Here is a 12,259-nt window from a genome sequence, read left to right on the forward strand (position 1 = left end):
TTAAAAAGCCCCAAACCCCAAAACAAATAGGAAAAAAAAAATAGGAAAAAGAAAAATTTTCTTTGGAGCAACCTCCATTTCTTGCTATCCCAGCACTGAAAAACTGTTTTTCATACAATTTGCCAAGCTTCCCAATATTATTCCCATACTGAAGTTTCTCCAGTTGTCTGCCATGTTTGAGTGCATGTAAGTAATAATGCTCTCATGATGAGAAAGAGCAGGAAAAAACCCAGCCAGCATTTTGTATGCCAGGAACAGAGATCTTTGTTGCTTGAGAAGAAGCATGGTAAGTGGGTGCTAAAGAAACTTCTTCCTGTAATGAAAATGTTACCAGAATATTATTTAGGTGTTCCAGAGTGGAAAAAAAGCTAATTTCACAGGACACCTAACCACATGAGCAGGTGTGGGTCCAACCACATGACCCACTATGGGTCCCTTCCAACCTTCCCCATTCTGTGACATTGATAAATTAACACAATTTTTTTCACCATATCTCATCAACCTCTTATCTCATATTGGTCAACATGATAAAACTAACAGAGATTATTCTTCTCGTGCCACCCAAACAACAGATGTTTTGAATGCAACAAGAAGCAATAGCTCATAATGTGTTACATGTTACAAAACCCAAACCAAAACACAACTCCCTAACAGGATTGTCAAAAAATTAATCTCCTAAAAATAAAAAAAAGGCTTAAGATACAGAAATTAATTATAGAAGAATTAATATTATCACAGTATTTAGGGTTTCCTGAATTATTAATCTTTCTGTCCCAGTTCAGCTGTGCTTACACTACATTTCTAATACTTCATTTGGGCTTTCATAGGGCATGAAGTGTGGCACCTCTCCTCTTGACTACATGGAAAATAAAAAGACATTGAAGGCAAAGAGCAAGAGACAGAGATGGACAATCACTGTAAATCTGCAACAGTGATAGAACATTGGCTTTGTGAACTGTAAAATCTTTTCTAAAGAAACCCACTTACTAATTTATGCTACTTTAAAATATAGACATGTACACATGCACATAAAATATATTATTCACTGATATTTTATTCATTTATTAAACTGCAGTGAGCTGTCAAAATATCTTGCCACAGATCAGGAAAAACATCCCACAGTCTAATAAAAACAATGGCAAAGACATTTGGTCACAGAACTGAAGTGTTTGTCATCTGTGCTTGCCAACAGCAAATCCCACACCAGCTAAAGGCAGACAAACAACCTTCTCTTCCACTGTGTGCTGGCAGCTGCCAAAAATCAAAATTGGACAGATCTTATGTGGAAAAAAATTTGGGGAGTTCAAGACAAATTTGAGGCATATGGTCACTGTATTACATATAGTTATCTATCATTCCTCGTTTGACAGGAAAATATTATTTTTCCATCTTTTATGTTCTAGTTTTACCCTACCAATGCCTCTCACTGAAATTTTGAGGTCAAATGTGACCATTGCTCGCTGCAGGGTGAAGATTTTTTTTTTTTTAATGATTAGGCCCTAATCCAGCTCCAATTAAAGTCAGTGAAAATACTCTAATAGCTACATTGAACTAGGCACAATGCCAGAGCTTCCAGACTTTGCAAAAGCCCCAAACAAAGGTGCTTATTGTACTGCAGATCCCACATTTGCTAATCCAGCTATCTACATCCACCCAAGTGGTAGCCAGATTTTTTGCACACTGCTGTAACCTTTCTGACAAGCACTGGCTGGCAAGAACAATGGCCAGGTTCAGTGGAAAACTACTGAAAATAATATGAAAAAAACCATAATCCCCCTCCACTTCAGCCCTTCCTGAATATGAACTATATTGTTTGGATTCTTGGTAAGGAGCACTTGTGAATCTCCATTTGCAAGCACTGGGTTAAAGTGATTTACAAAAACAGGACATTATTGGGAAGCAGAGATGAAAGGGAAACTCAGTCAGAATAAAACCTGGAAGACCAAATGACCCAAAACTTGCAAGACCATCCCTCCTCAGGATACAAAAAAGCAAAAGTAGCCAAAGCCAGCCATTATCCATCATCAGCAGCACCTTACACACCCACCAGGGCCCAGCCAGGAATGAATACAGCTCATGGACCTCACTGCTCTAACTTTATAAACAAACAAATAACGTCTACATCTTTCAAAGTGTTAAAAGTTCTGACAAAAGTGCTGGCCCCAAAAGGCTCATCTGGTTTCTAATGTTTAATTGAGGTTATATCCAGGGTCATTCCTCCAGAACAGGTTGTTCCTACGAACTCTATTTATTAACAGACTGAAAGGGATAAAAAGAAACTTAGTTGGAGTTTTAGGTTTTCGTTCCATTGTTTGTTGGGGTGGTTTTTTTCTTTCTTTTTTTTTTTGACCAGAAAAAACCTCCAAAACCCCCAACACTGAATTTCTTTGTGCATTTCTCAAATAAATTACTGCAGCACTTTAAATGTAGAGAGCAGAACTTTCTGTATGCCACGCCAACTGCTTTACAAAGTTTTAGAAGAGTAGGTGCTATATTAAGTCCACAGCACAGTGTTTGTTGTGCGTTTGCCAGGTCCAATTAAGCAAAATTTATCAAAGCTGGCAACAATCAGCTTGTTTCATCTGCTCCTTGAAAGGCCTGATCCATATTTTCTGTGAGAGAATTAATGGTTGGTCTGACTTAGAATACTGATCACCACTTCAGGAAAACGGTTAAAGACAGAGAAAGCTGAAGAGACCAAAACTGTCTGTGGATTTTATTATTCTATATACAAAATATTTCTGATAATACTTTTAGTTTTGTACAGGCAAATTATGATTAATTAGCAGGCAACAAAAAAAGCCTGGGTAAAAGGATCATGCATGACATGAAATTGGCAAAACATTCCTTTTTCATGTTAGCTGCATTCTGAGGTTTACCATCTTACTGGAAACCTGTAACTAAATCATCATAACATCAGTTCTCCAGCACATACCTCGTCTGACAGATGTTTTACTTGCTTTAAATCCAGCTTTTCTGTCTCTCCACTGGCTTTTGTTGATGGCTTTAAGAGAATGTTTAAGAGCCCACTGAGAGTTGTGGTGCTGGGCTAGCAGAGGACAGATTGGTGGAGCAGTGTCAGAACGATCACAGGATAAGTTACTCCTCACACTGACAATTTCAGTATAGCCCACTCTACAGAAAGCATTGCATACCAGAGTGTGAAGTAATGGAGAGACATTGTGCTACACAAAATTTTGTGACAAGCTCTTATCATCGTAAAACAATATAAAGCTTGTGCTGTGTTATTCAAGCCACACAGTCTTCCAAAAACACTGACAGACACTCATTTTACCTGTCTCCTTGGCCCTGGATTATATTGTCTGCCACTCAGCTCAGTCCTTTGAATGGGGAACTGTAGGTCATTCATCTGACAGCCTGGAGAGGCTGATTTCTTCTGCCATCGCTCATGCAGAGGCCATCTGGGGACACTCCACTTGCCATTCTGCCTTTAGGGAGAGCTCACTGATCGTCTGAAAGCAGATGGAAGTTTGTTGTCTCTTCTAAAAGACAGTTTTTGTGTTCTTAAGCTGCTTGGTAGCAGCTTGATTTCCATCATTAGTACTGCTCCAAAATGAGGAGCATGACTGATGCGACACAGTGAACGTTCCCTTAAATCAATGTTGACTCTACTGAGAATTTACCGAGCTTTGTTATCTAAATATCTAATTAAGCATTTTGGGGCTGGGGAGGGGGGAGAGGGGGAACTGACAGCAGTGGTTTACAGTATGGCAACTTTTTTTTATGTCTCAGGAAACAATCTCTGAAAGAAAACAAAGTCTGATGGAGAAAAAAGACCTGATCAGTCCTTTGAACTTCACTGAAGTGGTTTTTGGACTGCCACTCCATAACTCACAGAAAGACCATACTAAAATTACTTGTTGAGATGCCTGGGAGGACAAAGCAGAGAACAAGACACTCCAAGTGAAGTAAATTTAATTAATTTGGTATTTTTTCTACTCATGACTGAAAGAAACCACTTAAAATAATTTCCAGTACCAGGCTATGGGCTCCCTTTTTCACAGTTGATGACAGTAAATAAGAATGTACAATTCCCTTTCTCATCAGTTCTCCTTCTGTGTTGGATACCTGATTTTGGAATTTCTATTCAGTGGGCATATTTAAGGTAAAGAATGGCCAAGAAAGGCCCAGGTCTTTTGCTCCCACCCAAGTAAATTTGACACAGAACTGTTGCCTGATTGTTCCTTACTACCCTAGATGGAATCACTGAAATCCTCAAAATTAGTCTTAATTCAGACTCCGATGTGACCAAATTTTAGATGCCTGAATTTAGATATATCTTAACTAGACTACTATGTATGACTGACATCTTCATGAAGACAAAATGGACTTAACCAGAGCAAAATAGGACTTTTTCATTCTCAAAAACACTTCTGTATTAATTTCCCATTAATTTTCTGCTCAGCCATACTAATTTCCAACAAAAAGTGTTGCTAAAATTTCTCTTTTTCCTACTTATTTTTTTTACTTAATAACCTTTCTGATCTATATAATGAGTATTTTTCCTCTTTTACTTTACTCTGAGATAACTAGCAACCCCCCAGCACTTGCTATCAGTCACCTTCATTTCCTATCCACCAAGCCTACACAATCAGTTCTCAGCGGCAAATTGTAATAATTGCATAATATTCACTGGAAAATACTGAAGCAACTGCAAAACCACCATTTTATTAATAAAGTGAAGAGTAATGGATGTAATTTAGATAGGATGTGCTGTATTTGTGTCAAGTAAGCGTTTTCCTTACTTGTCCTTGAAAGGAACTGCATGTGAAACAACAGAGCCTCAATTTTATACTAGATAAGAGTTGCAAATCCTCCTGCTTCCCTATATCAGGCAGTGAATAGGGCACTCTTGGGTGCTATTCTGAAAATATGCCTTGAAGTTATTAGGCACATTCATTGTGGCTATCAGCGTTCATTTGTTACAAAAACCAAGATAATACAGGCTCTGTCAGAGCATGAAATCTGTGTGAAGAATGCACAGCAGCCACTACTTGTAGCTGGAAACAGAGAGCAAGTTATTTGTATTGTTAGCCTCTCCAGAAGCACGTTGTGGTGTTCTCTGAGCAGAGGAAACAAATGCCAGTGTGAATGGCACATTCACTATTATACACTCACCATATAATAAACTCTTCTATTCCCATTTTTCAGGACAGCTGGAGGATGTCCTATCACTATTAAAAGGAGAGAATAAAGACCCAACATCATGTAATTTATTGCTCTTTTTTCAGAGTGTGGTCTCTTCTGTGTGCTTTGTTTAGTGCCATCAACAAACACAATGTTTGATGCCTCTACTTGCTTAATTCTTGATTCTCTGGCTAATCTTTCTATCATATTGATCTAACAAAATATAAAAATAGTTCAATTGAGTTACAAGTATCATGAATGGAAAATGGGATTCTCACAACCCTCACAGTTGCTCAGTTGCTTCTACTGTGTGAAATGTGGTTATTGCAGCCACACTCTTGTTGAAAGCAAGGGGCTAGTTTTGTGTAAATCTGATCCAGGGCTGCGAGAGCTCAGGTTCAGCAAATCACTTAAGGTTGTGTTGTGCTGTCCTGAGCACTCAGAGATCAGTGTTTAAGTACAAAGTAGTTACAAACTCCTCTGCACTGGAGAGAAAAGATGCCTCTTTTTAAAAAATATTGGTCCCTTATCCACACGCCTATGTTTTTGTACAGCCTTATATATGCAGTATTGATACACAGGATGTGGAACCATACAGCTTTTTTTCTTTTTCTGGAGAGTTTACTAAGTAAAGCAAACACCAACCAACAAATATCAAAAGGAGCTTTTCTGTGTGACTATCCTGTAGCACGTTGGGCTTTATTTGTTGTTTTGGTTTTTTTTCCCTTAACAAAACAACAGCTATTGCCTCTCTAAGATCATAGCAGTTGTCATCAAGGACAAAATGTGTCCCTGGGGAAAAAAAAAAAAAAAAAAAAAAAAGGGAAATCAAGATTCAGTTGAAAGACACACCACTCCTGGATTCTTGGCTTAAGCTAATGGACACAGTGGATAGTTTAGGATTATTGTTTTAGTGCCTCAGTTTTGCCACCACTAAAACAACAATAGCAAGCCTTGTGTGTGCTACAATAGCTGAGAGGCCTCAAAACTAATTCCAGTATTCCTCAGGGCAGGGATGCTCCCAATACAGCCAGAGGGACACAGCTCTGTCTACTGAAAACTTGCATTAAATGTTGTCTTGCCCTCTCCCAAAGCCTGAAATCTTTAAACCACTGGCTTTGAGCTTTGTCCTCTGCTCGTATTGAGAGAGAAACAGAGATGTGTATCTCCACCCTAAGAGTTCACAAGAATTATTATTTACACAGCATTTCTTAGATACCAAGCATTGCATACTGTTATTTTTTGTGTTCTTTTGTACTCTGCTCAAAAAAGTATTGTACCCTGCCAGCACAGCATAATTGCTAATTCTTTTAATTTATGTCCTTAGAAGATAAGATAGGGTAGAATAGGAGGAAAAACAGGGCCTGCAATTAGTGCAGGCAGAGTGTTTTACTGTGCTTTTTAAACCCCTTAAGTCGCCAATGTAGTTGTAGCACTTAATTTTACAACACCCTAATCTCTAATAAAAGCGTTTAATCTACAGCTTTATTCTCCTTTTGAAAAGACATTTTTGTGGGTCTCAGAGGCAAAGCATTTACGTTGTCAAATGGCACATTTAATGGCTGAAATACTCAAACATATATAATGCATTAGCTTTCCATAAAAGGTCTTCTGACACAAGTAGAGGTAATATTTTCATTGCTGGAAAAAGTCAGTAACTACTGAATACTACTTATGTTTGTAACTTTTGGCTGCCCTGTGAAAACAAATTTTAGCAAGCAAGCTTGTGGTCAAGAGAGAGTTTTTAAGATGACTTTTTAATTTTACTCATAACAGCCATTTTGAATTTGAATGCTTTTAAATAGAGCAGAGCCACCTTTTCTGCTTATGTTTGCAAGACAGGACACAATGCACCAGACACTGTGTAACCTTTAAGTAACCCAAACAACTGAATCAGATTTAAAGTTGTCATTCCACAGAATCACTTATTTATTCTCTTTCTGAGTTTGGCTTTTTTCATCCTTTATTTTCCTCACCTTTGTTCCTACTGCATTATCTTTTTCTTTACCTGCTTAGAGCCTTCTTCTCCTTTCCTCTCCCAAAATACACATTGAAATTATTTTATTTAGCCTTAAAATAAAGAGTACCATCTCAGTTAATAAAGTGCTGGATTCTTCCACTCTGTCTCTCCACAAAGAACCTTATTCCCAGTTCCAGAATAAGACACTTTAATTTATAGATAGTAATTTTTGAGGGCAGCTGGGGACAACAGAACATAAGAAAAAAAAAAAAAAAGAAAAAAAGAAAAATAAAGCTAAACCAAACCTTGAGTTTTATTTTTATTATTTAAAATATCTTCTATTAAAGTAAATGATGCCCTAAACTGTGCTTGTTTTCTTAATACATCTTCCCAGAATATCTGGGATTTGTTAGAGTGGTTTTGGGTTCTTTTTCGTTGTGCAAAGGATCTGTGCTTGTTCATGGCCTCTTGCCTGGATGTGCCACATTTCTCAGCACCCAGAGCTCAACCTGCAGCTCCCACTGCACTGAATGTGTTCCTCAAGAGCATATTGGTGATCTGCCCACCCCAGTGTCAGCACCACAGTAAAAATAAAGTAGTGACACAAATTTGATGATCTCAGTGCATGAAGACAGCAGAAGGATGCAAAAATGAACCTATTTTAGGTTTATCACTACATTGAGCCAAAAAAATCAGTTGAGGAGAGAGGGGTGAGTCTTTATAATGGCTGGATTCTGCATTAAATATAATCCAGGTCTGAAATGCAAGGAGTTCACTAGCCAAAGATATGATTATTACTGAGTTAATGAGTAGGTGTGATTGCACAGGAGCATGCTCTGCATCCAGTTTTTTTCAGAGAAAATTGCCTATTAGAAATCTTTCACCCTGTCAGTGACTGATGCTTCTGCAGTGTTTAATCAGCTTAATATCTGTCCCTGCTCCTCCTGACCCTTATAATGAATGCAGTCCTAAAGTTTCTCCAGCTGAAAGCAGGACCTATAATTTGCAAAGCATCACCTACATCCCAATCCAAACAGATGACAAAAGGTTAAAAGCCGGAGACTATTTCATCCTCATTCAACAGACAGAGAGCTGTGGCCCAAAAATGTGTGGGTCATTTTGTCAAGACTCTGGTGAAGCAGTTATTAAATCACATCTCATACATCTCACTTCCAGACCTCTTAATCACAAGGATTCCTTTCTTGAGGATTCCTGCTAAATGAGATAAAAATAGGTTTGTAAGGAAATTTTGTGTGATGGTCAAGGAAGTCTAACTGCAAATACTTATATTCTGGCATATGAAAAATATATTTATTCTTATATATGTTCAGTGTTTACTGAGGGCAAATCTGTGATACTACACTTGAGGATGAGACAGCACCTGGAAAAAGGAGGCTCCTTGGCACAGGGAGAAATCCAGGGGTCAGGAATTAAGGCAATCTCTCCAAAACATGACTCAGATAAATTCAATTGAATCACAGCTGTGACACTGCACTTTCTCGAAGGCTGCGTAAAATCAGTGTAGGCACCATTTTTCTGTCCCTAATATTAGGAAAGTGCTTGCAAAAAAAAAAAAAAATCTCAAAATTAAGACAAAATAATGTGCTCTACAAGGCAGACTAATAGTTTGCCAGGGGTCAAAAGTTAAAGTAGCAGCAGTACAGTAGAGCACTCTAAGGACTGGGAAATAAAAATACACATACAAATACATCTGCTTTGATTTGCTAATGATAGCTCTCAGCTAGACTACAGAACCTGAATGCCTGGTAGCCACTGCAAAGTGACAGTACTTATAAAGCAAATCACAAAGACACAGCTATTTGGAGTGACAATAATTACATAACTGGAAATTATTTACTTTTACGCATTTGAATGGAAACAACTTAAATAGGCCTCAGATTTGGCACAATATTCAGAAACACAGCCAAGAGCAACAAAGGACAAAATGTAAAAAACAACTATGCATGAGGTAGGAAAACCAGAGAAGAGAGAAAACTTGAAAAAAACACCTCTCTATTTACGCTTAAAAGCTCCCCACAGAAATCTGTTCAGAATGACAGTGTTGTAAGATGATGTGCAGATCCAGTGTGCAAGATTCATAATGTGTTGATTTGATGAGGGCTTTTTTTATGTTTTTCAAAACATAAACAATGTTTATAATAATATTTTATGCAGCATTAAATACTACATCAATATATTTTAGCTAGATTTAATCTTCATATAAAGAATTTGACTTTTTTTGGTACCAACGAATTGTTGGTTGCTCCCTCTCTACTTTCTGCTTTTCTGTCCTGAAATTCAATGGACTCAAATTTTTGAACTCATTATTCTATGGGAATGTGGTGTGGAAGAAAAGAGAAAATACTGTTTGTTGGTACCAGATTTATCTGTATTTTCTGGAACACATTGAATATTAATGTATTTTAAATACTCATAACTCATAAACTCATATTTAGGAATTACAGAAAGGCATTAATTTCTAATTTAATATCAATACATGATTTTGTACAAACCACATAAGAATCAAGCTTGTGAAGCAGAACACACTAAAAAGAAATTAGCAAATAATTTGGGAAATGTTTGTAAATCCATATCTTCCGTTTACTGTGTTGTCTATGCAGTCCACTTCAGAATACAAACTTGTGTGCTTAATGTACTCATATAAAAATAATGGGAGACTTAATTTTTTTTTTTTTTAAATGGGTGCATTCTGTGTTAAATTTGGAAGACAGTGGGATTTTGTTTGAGTACTGCAGAGCAAACTGTGTTCACCATGAATCAAATTCAAGGACTGACAGGATACAGTATTCTGCAGAGAAGTCATGGAAGTTCCCCACCACACAAATATTAAAGGACAACATGATTTAAAATCAAGATTTAAATAATTCTCCATAAGTACCTTTCAGGAAAGATTGGATTGATAGCTATTATCATAACCTTGACACGCAGCTATTCTGAAAAGAAATGATTTGTGTCATAGACGAAATTTAAGAAGCTCTTTTTTTCATTTCATTTGCTGTTATAAGGCTGAAGCATCTCTCACCAGTTAAAAGCATTAGGACTCCAAAGCTGAATGTAGATACACCAAACCATAAACAAACCAAGGTAAACCACCATCTGCAGTAATTGCTAGCAAAGTTTCATGACCACTTTTGATAATTATTGTGGATTTATACCTAGGAAATATATGGATTGTATATGTAGATTTATACCTAGGATTATACCTACCTCTGTTACAGAGAACAATCAGAGAAGTGGCAGCTTTTTTTTTTTCTGATACATATGCTCCCATTTCATAATATGATATAATATATTTATGTTTAAAGTAGTATATTAGACAAAAGACTGAATTTTGTTCTTTTTCATGCTGATGAGATCATTGCAATTAATCTGATCTGCTGTTTGTTAAACAGTTGCACAATCTGTCCTTTCACTCTTGCAGCTTAACCTCAAATTAACAACAGCTATTGTAGTTAAAACTTTCATATCCAAAAAATTGATTGGAAACTTTTGGTGCATATAAACTGTATTTTTTATTTTTAAATTTCTTTAGTGTATGAAGACAGGCCTACATGAATTATGACAAACAATGAGTGTTGTGCAGGACCGTCAACTGAATAAGGATGGTTTTAGAGGGAGAATTTGTGGTCACTTTGCAAGAACACACAGCATTGTAAAATAACTCTGAGGGTCTTACAAAACACACAAAAAATACAGTCTTTTCAAAAAACCTAAACTATACTGGCAAGGGAATAGAATATTTCAGTGAACATATGCATTAAGCAGGTAACTACTGCCAAGCGTTTTCTAACAAATTTGAGGCACAAACTATTCAGCACACCAGCTTTTTTTTTGCCAGCCACCTTCAAAAAAGAATCAGATTATCTAATTTTAGGCATCAATTTCACTGTGCTTCGCTGCTCTATCAAATACTTATACCCAGAATAATTCTGTACAGAATGGCATAGCAGAATTGTTCAGAATACATATAATGTTTCTGCCCACACATCTGTGTTTGCAAATTGGCTTGTCAGCACTCTTCAATCCCAAGTCAGACCCAGTTATACTTATTACAAAACCCGTAACATTTGTTTCACAGTTCCTGATATAGCTCTGTCTACCCAAAGACAATTTTCAGTATATTTATAGTAATTTCATCAGTGAAGTATTACTAGAACCCCTATAGGCAGTAACCATCAGGTAAAATACATAATGTTCTACATCCCATCTTATCCATCAGCTTACATTAATTTTCTTTGGATCTTAAAAAGTTATCACCATAAGTTTAGTTCCAGGAAAATAGTTGTTCTTATAGCAGCTCTTTAAAAAATGTGAAGTATTTCTGTATAAAGTTGCTGAGATAACAAGGAAAAACAGAATAGCTTTTCATTCCTCAATGTTATATTGAGTTTGTGAGAGAGCAATCAGATACACCTTCATCTATGTAAAAGTTTCAACTTGAAATAGGAAACATTAAAATGTGTTACCCTTAATACCCTGTCATACAGCTATTCACCTTTCTGCCAAAATCATCCTGCCTACAGACAATTTTTAAGATGGTTTTAGGAACAGAAGCTTGAACCCTGCAAAAGAGTTTTCCATCAATTTGATCATAGCACAGTTTCTGTCAAGGACAGAAGAACTTATTAAAAAAATCAATATAATAAAGTAAGTTGCTTCATTTGCAGGGGTGGATGCAGTAGAATTGGAGAAAAGCTATTGGGATGTGGGAGGCCCTGGCAGAAGGGTTACAGCAAAGCAGCTATTGGATGTTGGGCTGTTTGTGGTTTTTTGATGGATGTTTGTCCAAATGCAAATGATGTCTGAGAGTTTTTTGGGTTGGGCATGTTATTCTTCCTGCTTGGGGAAACCAGCCAGCAGGGAATTCCTGTACTCTCTGTTTTAGGAGTCCTGGGCACTTCTGCTTGTGACAAAAGGGAGCAGACAGACAATTTCTGATGTAAAACTGACTGAATAATATGGGTAATTATAAATTTTAGGGTAATGACCTATAAATCAGGGGTGTGATAGAGTGAATGCAATACAGTGATTGCATCTAGTACAGTGTAATGTATTATGGGACAAGGGCTGATGATAGCAGAGAATCAGTGCCATATTTCCTTGGAAAATGGAGAGATTCTAATATTAAGT

This window comes from Zosterops lateralis (assembly GCF_965231275.1).
Source record: "Zosterops lateralis genome assembly, chromosome: 4".
NCBI classification, from domain to species: Eukaryota; Metazoa; Chordata; class Aves; order Passeriformes; family Zosteropidae; genus Zosterops; species Zosterops lateralis.